Raw genomic sequence first — 12,303 nt, 5'->3', positions numbered from 1 at the left:
GAACTCCATCAGGAACGTCCTGAGATTGCAGGGCTCTTGAGTTTCTGGTATTTGTTCCTGGCTAAAGATGTCTTTCAATATTTGCTTATGCCTCAAAGTAGTGTCCTTTCTTTTTCTTCTTGTGCAACCAACATTTCTAGGCTTTTGCCACATGTATATGAGATCATGGAAATGGAACTCAAAATTAACCTTAGAGTTTTCCAAGACCCAAACGATAGCCCAACTAGACAGATACAGCATTTTATATATAACCTGGTATTTTTATTCTTTTTGTCCTTTCTTATGCCCAGGATGTGTAAAATTGTGTTATTTGAGTATAAATCAGTGAGTTTGTCTCTAAAACTATGGTTTTAAAGAAAGTTATCCTCAATTTACTAAGAGAAGAACAATTTCAAGATTTGGACTCCAAGAAACCGAAGTCAGTGATCCTTAATGACAATGAGGTGAGAAAAGAGGAAATGTCCCTGTCTGTTGTGTCTGCGGATGATGACGGTGAATGTGTCAGCTTCACTGGTGATTGGTAGGAAGCAGCAGCCTTTTGCCTACCCCAGAACTTGGGTTTTCCCAACGTGCAATGAACATGTCCAGTGGATACACTTGTGACTGAAGAAACAGTAATTACAGAATAATGACAAAAACCTCTCAAATGCTAGGCAGCTTTTAGTGTTTAAAAAGACCTGGAGTTCTGTAATTTCTATTTTAATGTTTTTACCATATAAAGTTAAATAGATATAAATCAGACAAACATGAGCTGAAGACAGAATGAAAAAATATGTGGGCCGTGGCTTTTCACACACACAAAAATGTCTCCTATGCTCTGTCTAGTCCAAGAAAACAAAACAATAGCAAAAAAACCCTTAGTGTCATCCGACACTTATCTCTTTCTAAGTTTTGAAGTTAATTGACTAAAAAAAATAGTATACAGAGTAGAAGAAAATTATCTATAATCACTCCAGATCCAAGTATATTTTATAGGACTTAGGGACAGAAGGTAAGTGGAAAAGGGCACCCAAAGAATAGTATATAATGAGGAAAAGTCTCCCAGGATTTAAGGGAATAGTGCATTTGTATCTTTAAGGATGAGGTTAATGCAGAGAAATTCTAGGAACGGAGTGGGTGACTCAAGCTTTTCTGCTTTGCCTCCTTCTCACATTTGTTACACCAAGGAAACCAGGTCAATATGAAAAAAAAAGGATATGTAGGGATACTTGAACAATAGGCAACTAAAAAGTTCTAGAAGCTCACAGAAAGTGTAAGTATAAAATTACATATGCTGAAAGCAACTTCTGGAAAAGCAGAAACTTCTATCTTTTGCAGTTTGCAAAGCCATGAAGACTCAACAGGGAACCAAGAGCATCATGAGAAAAGACGGGTTGAAACTAAAATCATCACGTAAAAGGACACTTTGGGAACAACGAATAAAATCCTGGGCTGTGGGCGGTGCCTGTAGCTTAGCAGGTAGGGCGCAGGCCACATATACTGAGGGTGGCAGATTTGAATCTGGCCCGGGCCAGCCAAAATCAACAATGACAATTGCAACAACAACAACAAAAAATAGCCAGGCCTTGTGGCAGGCTGCTGTATTCTCAGCTACTTGGGAGGCTGAGACAAGAGAATAACTTAAGCCCAAGAGTTTGAGGTTGCTATGAGCTGTGACGCCACAGGACTCTACCAAGGGTGACACAGTAAGACTCTGTCTCAAAATAAAATAAAATAAAATAAAATCTTTGGCTATAAAATCCATAGCACAAAGTTAAATAGCCGTGGATACATGTTACCTTCATAAGGAATGTGTATTTTCCTTTCTTTTTCTTAGAGAGGGGGTCTTGAATCTTGCTCAGGCTGGTCTCAAACTCCTGAGCTTAAGCGATCCATGCACCCTTGGCCCCTCAGAGTGCTAAGATGACAGGCGTGAGTCACTGCGCCTGACCTAAATGTACATTTTTGTAACACGGCCTTGAAGTTATGTCCTTCACTGTCCATTGGCGGTAACATCATCACAGAGGCTGACATGGACATTGATTTCTGATGCCTCAGGCAGATGTGGTAGACACTAAGGCAGGGCTAGCTGCATAAGTGAACACTGTTAGGCTGGGAGGGAGGTTGGGTTCCGGCAGGGGCAGAAACAACAGTTTGATGGGGCAACAACAGAGCAACGTGCTATGTAATGCACAGAACTTCATGTTTTTTGAATAAAACGCTCTTACACTTGTTTTGGAGAACCTAGAGCAAATGCTAACCTATAGCTCCTTTTTCTGAAATAGTAATCTTAATTTATTATGTTAAACAAAAGAAAAATAGTAGCTTACATGTTCAAATATCTGTTTATGTGAGAGAGACAATGTCCTCCAAGCTATGCACAAAATAAAGCCTGTTCTAAGAGATGGCTCTCGATTCAAGTCTAAGTGTAAAGTGAATACATTCATCACGTGAGCATGCTATACTCTGAACCTGTTCCCAGAGCACACTGACATTTTAAGTGAAGTAGTAAGATTATGGCTATACTCGTTAAATAAGTACATTAACAGAGCATCCACTGATGTTTCAACAGAATAGTTTAAAATCTTCTTACCCAAAGGACACTTATAAAGAACCTTTATAAAGAGCTCTTTATCCTTTATACAGAACAGCAAAAATTCCTAAGAGGTCAATAGCACTCCTTTTTAAAGAAGAGAAAACTTATTAGAAAAAATTAACTGTTTACAGATATAGAAAGAGTGATGGAATGGCTGGAAGTCTGCAGTTCCACCTGGCACAGACAGCTACTGCATAAAACTACATCCAGCTATCTCATTGGACCTGAATATACTATTCCTGAATTCCAGCTTAGTCATCGTGCCCTTACAATTCCAAAGCCATTGGTTTTTTTCCCTTAAAGGATGATCAGGAATTTAGAATTTTTGTTTTGTTTTGTTTTGAGACAAAGTCTCACTCTGTTGCCCAAGTTAGTGTGCCATGGCATCAGCCTAGCTGCAGCAACCTCAAACTCCTGGATTCAGACAATCTTCCTGCCTTAGCCTCCTCCGTAGCTGTGACTACAGGTTCCCTACATGACTCCTGGCTATTTTTTTTTTTTTTTATTTTTTAGTAGAGACAGGGTAGACAGGGTCTCACTATGTTGTTCAGGATGGTTCTCCAACTGGAGCTCAAGCAATCCTGCCCCCTCAACCTCCCAGAGTGCTAGAATTACGTGCATGAGCCACCACCCCCAGGTAGATTTAGAATTCTGATCCTATTCATCTGGTTCTTTCTGCAGAAACACTTTCAAAGGATTTGAAAGGTGTAAATGGTGGTGCCCAGAGACAAGATGGCAGAGGACATGTTCAGGCCAGGTTTATTGAAAGGGAAGGGTGACTGGCTTGGGCAGTGTAAAGATGGCATCTGTGCCTACAGAGCAGTTAGAGACTCCTTTTATAGGGTCTCTATGGGCAGGGTCTTTTGGCCTGAACTTCTCAGGGGGTATGCTAGTCAGATCCTTTGTGTCTTTGTCTTAGGAGAAGAGGAGGAGGGGAAGGAGAAAAGGGTTTGTGTGGGGGTTGAGTTAGGCCCCCCAACAGGACTAAAATGAAAACTATCGGGGTTTTCCTTTTCTCCACTCCCTATACCCAGACAATCATGACATCTAGTTGGTATCACCTTTCTAACCACCTTTAGGCTGGTTTATCCTCCCCACTTCTGAGGAAAAGGGGTCTGGCTGCCTGCCACTGTCTAGCCAATGTGTGTGTGTGTGTGTGTGTGTGTGTGTGTGTGTGTAGCTCTAACAAAGCTTTAATGATAGAAAAGCCAGTAAATCTGGGCTAGGTGCAGTGAGTGGCTCATGCCTGTAATCCTAGTACTCCGGGATGCCAAGATGGGTGGATTTCTTGAGCTCAGAAGTTCGAGACTACCTTGAGCAAGAGTGAGGACTCCCCCCCCCTTCTCTACCAAAACACAACAATTAGCTGGGGTGTTGTGACAGGTACCTGTAGTCTGCCACAGGGAGGCTGAAGCAAAAGGATCCCTTGAGCCTGAGAGTTTGAGGTTGCTGTTATGATGACGCCACGGCACTCAACCCAGGGCAATGAGACTCTGTCTCAAACAAACAAACAAAAGAAAAGAAAAGAAAAGAAAAAAAAGTCAGTAAATCTGAACAGTGAGAGTAGCCTCTTCAATACTGTTTTGTCTCAGTTACAATTTTTTTTTTTTTTTTTTTGGGACAGAGCCTCAAGCTGTCCCCCTGGGCAGAGTGCCGTGGCATCACAGCTCACAGCAACCTCCAACTCCTGGGCTCAAGTGAGTCTCCTGCCTCAGCCTCCCAAGTAGCTGGGACCACAGGCGCCCGCCACAACGCCCGGCTATTTTTTGGTTGCAGCCGTCATTGTTGTTTGGCGGGTCCGGGCTGGGGATTCGAACCCGCCACCTTAGGTGTACGTGGCTGGCGCCTTAGACGGCTGAGCTATAGGCGCCGAGCCCTCAGTTACAATTTTTATAGTTTTTATAATGGGATGTAAGGAAACAAACCTGGAAAATTTTATCTATATCCAAATTATCAAAAACAACATAAAAGTAACCTTTACTCTAACAATGTAACAATACTTAAACAACGTAAAGGTAACCTTTAACTATATAAAAAATACTTAAAAAACATAAAAGTAACTTTTACCCTAACAATGTAACAACACTTATGGTCTAAGTCTTTTGAGATAAACATCCTCACAATCATGGCAAAACCTTAACTGATAATCAAGGTATGTGAGGAAAGAATGCGGGTTGAACAAACTAGGCCCGCCATACTGGTTCAGCTTAGCTTCTTAGACTCTACTTTGTGGGCCACCCACCTGTCTTTTTTTTTTTTTTTTTTTTTTGCAGTTTTTTGGGCTGAGTTTGAACCCACCACCTCCGGTACATGGGGCCAGCACCCTACTCCTTTGAGCCACTGGCCCTGCCCCTCTTCTGGCTTTATTTAACACTCTTATTATTAAATTTCATATCTTATTCATTATTTCATTATAAGAATTTCATTTCTTATTCATAATTTCATTATTTATTTATCAATTGATTGATTGAAACAAAGTCTCACTCTGTTGCCCAGGTGAGGGCGCCATGGTATCAGCCTAGCTCACAGTAACCTCAAACTCCTGGGTTCCTTTCTGCCTCAGCCTTTCAAGTGGTTGGGACTATGAGCACCAACCACAATACCCAGATAATCTATTTCTATTTTTTTTTTTTAGAGACGGGGATCTCTTGCTCATATTGGTCTTGAACTCCTGAGCTCAAGCAATCCTCCTGCCACCTTGGCCTCCCAGAGTGCTAGGATTACAGGCTTGAGCCACTGTACCCAGCCTATGAATAAATTTTAAATGGAAAAAATTACTATGATTTACTGCATTTGTCTAAGGATTGAATTTATTTGGGTGAAAGATAGGTTTAAAGTTACACTGGGAACATGTAGCACAAAAAAACAAGGGGCACACTGAATACAACAACAAAGATGCATAAAAATAATATATTTCCTACCCAAACAACGAAACCTTTTAGCCATCGTCTTTAGAGAGTTCTGTCATCCACTGGTCAGGCAAGGGTTCTTTGGTTTTCTCAGGGGTCCAGCCAACTTGACAGCCTTAGGGATGGTGAGCAGGACATCCCAGGGGCCAGTCTACTTTCCCTTGAGTTGTTCACAAGGTCCTTCCCTCTAGGTCTTTTTTTTTTTTTTTTTTTTTTTTGAGACAGAGCCTCAAGCTGTCCCCCTGGGTAGAGTGCCATGGCATTACAGCTCACAGCAACCTCCAACTCCTGGGCTCAAGCGAGTCTCCTGCCTCCGCCTCCCAAGTAGCTGGGACCACAGGCGCCCGCCACAACGCCTGGCTATTTTTTGGTTGCAGCCGTCATTGTTGTTTGGCGGGTCCGGGCTGGGGATTCGAACCCGCCACCTTAGGTGTACGTGGCTGGCGCCTTAGCCGGTTGAGCTATAGGTGCTGAGCCCCCTCTAGGTCTTGAGGAGAACCTAGTCACTGCAGAAACCTATGCAGATTTCACCAAACAGGAAAAGAGGTTTCTTTTTAAGCAATTGAGAGTGTGGTGTAGTGTAGCTCAGGAGGTGGTGGGCATGCCATGACCGAGATCAAAGGTCATCTTCTGGAGACCTTGTAAAAGGCAGGCAGGTCATCTTGGGTCTAAGACCAGTTGAGTAAGTTCCTTGGTCTGGGTGGGTTTGTTACTGGAATGCAGGACCCAGAAGATGTCTCAAAAACTATTCCAGGATAAGGAATCGAACAGAGGCAACAGTGATTATTATTACCAAGGGACAATGGCTAATCCCTATCATTATTTTAGCTCACTCTGCTCCTTTGCTAAGTTCTGGGGCTCTTAACTCTAGTTCTCCTTTGCACCTCTTCATTAATTTGTAAGGGTGTTTTCACAGCCGGGGTCTCAGCACAGAGCCTTGTGCCTCCTCTTCACTGGGTTCCCTCCCTTTCCCATGCACTTCTGTTCACCTACTTAACTTCTGTGAATGTTCCAAGATATAAACTTGATCTTGCCGTTCATCTGCTCACAGACTTTATATATAGCACAGCGAGTCTTCAGGATAAAGTGTAGACCCCCTCACCCCAGCATGCAAGTCACACATACTTGGGCCCCTGCATTCTGGCCCTGCCAGGCTTTGCCTTTCTCCTGGAACTTGATTTTCTGGCCTTCCTGATGACATACGGTCCTTTGGTAAAGCACAAGGTCAGAAAATCCTTGCAGTGAGAGAGGCTACCTGGGAAAAGTAAGATCTGAAAGAATAAGATCCTCCCCATGGTGACTCAGCTCTTATGAATTTGTAGAAACTTAACTTCCTGAGGCCTTGAAATGAATGCTTGCTTCTGCTTCCATAAAAGCCTGAGCCTGCCTTCTCCAGCTTGATTCAAACTGACCAATGACAAGAGCCCTTGACTGGAGATAAAAGGGAAAAGACAGAGCCAGTCATGGAGTGTGGCCATATTTGGACTCTAGTCCGCCCTGGCCCTGCTGGCTGAAATAAAGTCCTTCCTCCCTATCTTGGTGTTCAGTGATTCTCTCCATTGGGCCACATCTTCTGCAACAGCAGGTGCTATTCTCTATGCCTGAAGAGATGGCATCTTTCCATTTACTCTTTAAAATTCAAGCAGAGGTCACTTACTCCTTGAGGGGTCTTCCCTGATGCATCCCTCCCACCACTAGTTAAATCCCTTCTGGCTGTGTTTCAGTTCACGCATGCCACATTGTATTGTAGTGACTCTTCCTTGCTAGAGCTCCCTGGAAGCACAGCAATGATCTTGTCTACATACCCCAATGTCAGCAGAAAGCTCGACAAAGTAGGTGCTCAGTAAACATTCTCCTAACAGCATAGATTGATCAACTAGCCACTGGAGTCTGATAGCCTGAACGGCGGTGGAGACAAGTCTTTAAAATAAACTGCTCAAGGAGAGCTGCTTGGCTGGACGTTTTTGTTTGAGAATTCCTCCCCCACCCTCCCACTTCCCCAGGCCTTGGGAATGGCTCCATGGAGTCAGACAATGACTAGAAAACAAAAGCCTTCCATTTCCTTTGTTTGCCACTTAGTCTCTATTCTGTGGCAACAATATTTAAACTTAGCTTTAGGGGGGGAACTTTGGCTTTAGGTCTCTGGGCTTTAAATGCTGACTCCACACCAGACTTTGCCCAACTACCTTGGCCAGTGACAGGTTCAGTGACGCCCAGAGCCAGTGCCCACAGAGCAAGGAGATAATTGCAGGCTCAGCAGAGACCTGTGCAGGAAGAGGTCAGGTCTGAACATGCTGAGCTCAGTCCTGAACTACCACAGAGGAGGCAGAACAAGGAGATGGAGCCTGACTCTAGGCTTGGACTAGGTTTTCTCTCACCCACCAGAGTCCTAACTGATTCAAGTAAAGACATGGTGGGATGTTCCCAGTACATGCATACAGATGTGTATAAGTATACACATAATTTTAAGGTACAGATTAATACAACTGTCTTTTGTGCTCTATTATCTTTCAGGGCAGGTCAGGGGTCAAAAAATTTATCCCCCTGTCCAGCTGCTGACCTATTTTTTGCAAAGATAACAAACTAGGGTCAGTGGATACACCAAGAAAAACAGGAAAAGGGGGAGAGGCAGGAGTTGTTCAGCTTCTTCTTTGTGAATATAAATGGACTCACAAACTCTAGAGCAGGAGAGGATTTTGGTCAGACTGCAGAGAGTGAGGCTCCTCTATCTGTCCCCAAGCAATACACTGTCTACTGGCCTGACGTCACAGGCAAGACCTGGAAGGCACATAAGCGTGGCAAGGAGGGATGGGAAGGTGTGTGCAGTGGAAAATTCATCCTTATCAAGTTGACCTTTCTACATGAGAAATGTAAATCAATATTTTCATTATTAGTTATTATATTTTTTCATATAGTAATTTTAAGGGCAAATATTCCTTCAAGAATTTTTATTTATGTCTAATCACATGTACAGGAGAAGCAACAAAACCTAAGTTTTCTTTGACCTTTTATAGCCTGAGGCAATGGTGGAAATGTATAAGGTAATGTGGGAGAGGCAGGAAGGCCGTTATACTTGGCATATTGTGGCTCCCGTGGCTAGCCGTGCCTAGCAGTACCTCTTCAAAAGTGGATTCGATTGCTAGTCCTGTATGTTCTCTGGTGAGGACCAGTCCTGTGGAGATCAGAAAATAAGAAAGTCTTACAAACACAGCATAGAAAAATTCACAATCACAACATACCTTTTATACAGAGTGGAGAAAATCAGCTATAATCAATCTAGATCCAAAGAATATTTTATAGGACTTAGGAGCAAAGGGGTGACTGGAAATAGTTAATTGGGAAAGGGTGACAAAAGAACAAAGCCTCCTAGAGTTTAAGGGAATAGCACATGTATATTTTTAAGGACAAGATAAATGAGTGGAAATTCTAGGACAGAGAATGACTAACTTTTCCCCTTTGCTTCCCTCTCAGGTTGCTACACACAGGGAACTGTGCCAATATGAAAGAAAGAAAAGGGGATGCAGGCTGCTTGAAGAGTAGACAACTAAAAACTTCTGGAAGCACACAAATGGCATATATAAGGTCCACTATAGGCTCAGCACCTGTAGCTATGGGCGCCGAGACAATATCTCATGTTTTCAAGAACAGAACTCTCTTAAAAACTTATTTTGGGGATTCAGGAGCAATTGCTAACCTGTAGCTACTTTGACTGAAAAAGTAATCTTAAAAACTTGCATGTTGGCTCGACGCCTATAGCTCAACCAGCTAAGGCGCCAGCCATGTATACCTAAGGTGGCGGGTTCGAATCCCCAGCCCGGACCCGCCAAACAACAATGACGGCTGCAACCAAAAAATAGTCGGGCGTTGTGGCGGGCGCCTGTGGTCCCAGCTACTTGGGAGGCGGAGGCAGGAGACTCGCTTGAGCCCAGGAGTTGGAGGTTGCTGTGAGCTGTAATGCCACGGCACTCTACCCAGGGGGATAGCTTGAGGCTCTGTCTCAAAAAAAAAAAAAAAAAAAGAAAACTTGCATGTTAAATAAAAGAAAATAGCAACGTACAAAGTCTGAATATTTGTTTATGTGAGAGAGATGATGTCCTCCCAGCTGTGCATAAAATAAGGCTTATTCTAAGAGATGGTTCTTACCTCAAGTCCAAGTGGGAAAGTGAACACAAAACATGAGCACACTCTGCTCTGAACCTGTTCCCAAAGCACAGTGACCTTTTATATGGAACTAATAAGGTCACAGGTATAGAACTAGTTGTTATATAACACAGCATCCCATATTGTTGTAATAATATAGTTTAGAAACTTTTCACCCAAAGGACATTTATAAAGAGTCCTTTAACCTTTATAAAAAGTAGATACTACTTTATAAAAGTAGTAACCTTTATCCTTAAGGGATCAACAGAGTTCTTTTTTGTTGTTAAAAATAAATAAGTAACTCATTAGGAAAAACTGTTTACAGACACAGAAAACGTGACAGAATGGCTTCGGGTCTGCAATTCTATCCGGTGCAGGCAGCCTCTAGACAAACTACCCACAGGGGTCTTCCTAAATTCTAGCTCAATCTTGTGTCCTTATAATTCCAAAGGCAAAGTTTCCTTCCTTCATGGATATGCAGGGATTTAGAATTCTGATCCTATTCTGCCAGTGTCCTTGTGCATAAATCCTTTCAAAGGATAAAATCTTAGAAACTGGCAAGTTCTTCCTTTCCCTAACTTCCTGTATCCAGACCAACCATGACACCTTGTTGACTTCAGCTTCTTAATGGCCCTTCAGCTGTCCCATCCTCTCCCCTTTTATTGCCAGGGTCTCAGCACACAGCCTCCTGCCTCATCCTCACCAGCTCCCCAACACTCCCTCCCCTCCTCCAGTCTACTCACTTAACTGCCATGAACTTCTCAAAACACACGCCAGACCTTGTCACTATTCTGCTCATAACCTTTTGATGGCATGCTGCATCTTCAGGATAAAGTTCAGACTCTTCATGCAAGTTACACATCCCTGCAACCTCTCTGGGCTTTTGCCTTCTGTCATTCCTCCTGGAACTTGCCTTTCTGGCCCTCCTAATAACATGATGTCCCTTGGTAAAGCACAAGGACAGAAAATGTTTGCAGGAGCTGTTCCCTATGCCCAAAGGGCTGGTGGTGTTCTATTCACTCTTCAAAATTCAACCGGATGTCATCTACTTCACGAAATCTTCCCTTATGCACCTTCTCACCAAGAGGTGAATCATTTCTTGCTGTATTTCTAGTTCATGCAGGCCACATTGCATTGTAGTGACTCTTCCTTGCTGGAGCTCCCTGAAAGCACAGCTATAATATTATCAGTGTGACTCCAGTGGCAGCAGAAAGCTTGACAAAGCAGGTGCTCAGTTATGTTCTCCTAATGGGACAGATTAGTGAATCGAAAAGTCTCAAGGGGCTCGGCGCCTGTAGCTCAAGCGGCTAAGGTATCAGCCACATACACCAGAGCAGGCGGGTTCAAATCCAGCCTGGGCCTGCCAAACAACAATGACAATACAACCAAAAAACAGTTGGGCATTGGGGCAGGTGTCTGCAGTCCCAGCTACTTGAGAAACTCAGGCAAGAGAATCGCTTAAGCCCAGAAGTTGAAGTCTGCTATGATGCCACGGCACTCTACACAGGGCTACAGCTTGAGATTCTGTCTCAACAAAAAAGAAAAGAAAAGAAAAGAAAAGCCATGAAGATGTTGTTAGCCCCAGCATGAAGGAGACAGGTCTTTTTTAAAAAAGTGCTCAAGAAAAGCTGCTTCTGTACTTTTGAGGATTCTGCCCTCTGCCTTGAAGACTGGAGCTGTATAGTCAGAGGAGGACAGGAAACAAAAGCCTTTAGTTTCCATTGTTTGCCACTCACTACACATTCTTTTCCTTTGGCAACTATATTAAATTTTGTTTTAGGGGAAACACTCTAGGTTCCTGGCTATAGATGAAGCTGACTCTCCTTTAGACTTTGCCTAGCTGAGTTGGCCAGTGACGGATTTAGGGATGGCCAGAGCTCCAGTGTACACAGATCAGGGAAGACAACCCCAGGCTTTCACTCAAGCGAGCTGTGTGCAGAAAGAGGTCGGGCTAACCATGCTGTGCTGTCCTGGAACTACCACAGTAGGCAAAACGAGGAGATGGAGCCTGATCCTAGGCCATAAATTTTTAATTATATGCCTAACAGATTTCTTCTTTTTTTGAGACAGAGTCTTATTATGTTGCCCTCCGTAGAGTGCTGTGGTGTCACAGCTCACAGCAACCTTCAACTCTTAGGCTTAAGCAATTCTCTTGTCTCAGTCTCCCAAGTAGCTGGGACTACAGGCCCCTGCCACAAGGCCCAACTATTTTCTTTCTTTTTTTTTTTTGCAGTTTTTTGGCCGGGCTGGGTTTGAACCCGCCACCTCCAGCATATGGGGCTGGCGCCCTACTCCTTTGAGCCACAAGCACCACCCCTGACCAGCTATTTTTGGTTACAGTTGTCATTGCTGTTTAGCTGGCCCGAACTGGGTTTAAACCCTCCAGCCTTGATGTACTTAGCTGGTGCCGTAACCACTGTGCTCTGAGCGCTGAGACCAGATGCCCTTTTTTATTTAAGCCTGTTAGATTGAATTTTCTGTCACCTACAATAGAGAGTCGTAACTGATTCAAGTAAAGACATGCTGGGTTGTTCCCAGCACATGTGTACAGGTGTGTATAATTTTTTTTTTTTTTTTTTTTTGTGACGGAGCCTCAAGCTATCCCCCTGGGTAGAGTGCCATGGCATCACGCTCACAGCAACCTCCAACTCCTGGGCTCAAGCGAGTCTCCTGCCTCAG

At 43.5% G+C, this 12,303-nt stretch overlaps 1 pseudogene; it reads left to right on the top strand.

Moving 5' to 3' along the window:
• Nucleotides 1-344: 344 nt before the first annotated feature.
• The window catches only part of LOC100941401, a 21,271-nt pseudogene continuing 9,312 nt past the window's right edge, over nucleotides 345-12,303 (top strand).

Source organism: Otolemur garnettii, unplaced genomic scaffold (genome assembly GCF_000181295.1).
Source record: "Otolemur garnettii isolate 467f Iridium unplaced genomic scaffold, OtoGar3 scaffold00006, whole genome shotgun sequence".
NCBI classification, from domain to species: domain Eukaryota; kingdom Metazoa; phylum Chordata; class Mammalia; order Primates; family Galagidae; genus Otolemur; species Otolemur garnettii.
The sequence above is the reverse complement of the archived record's forward strand: the minus strand, read 5'-3'. Positions and strand labels throughout refer to the sequence as shown.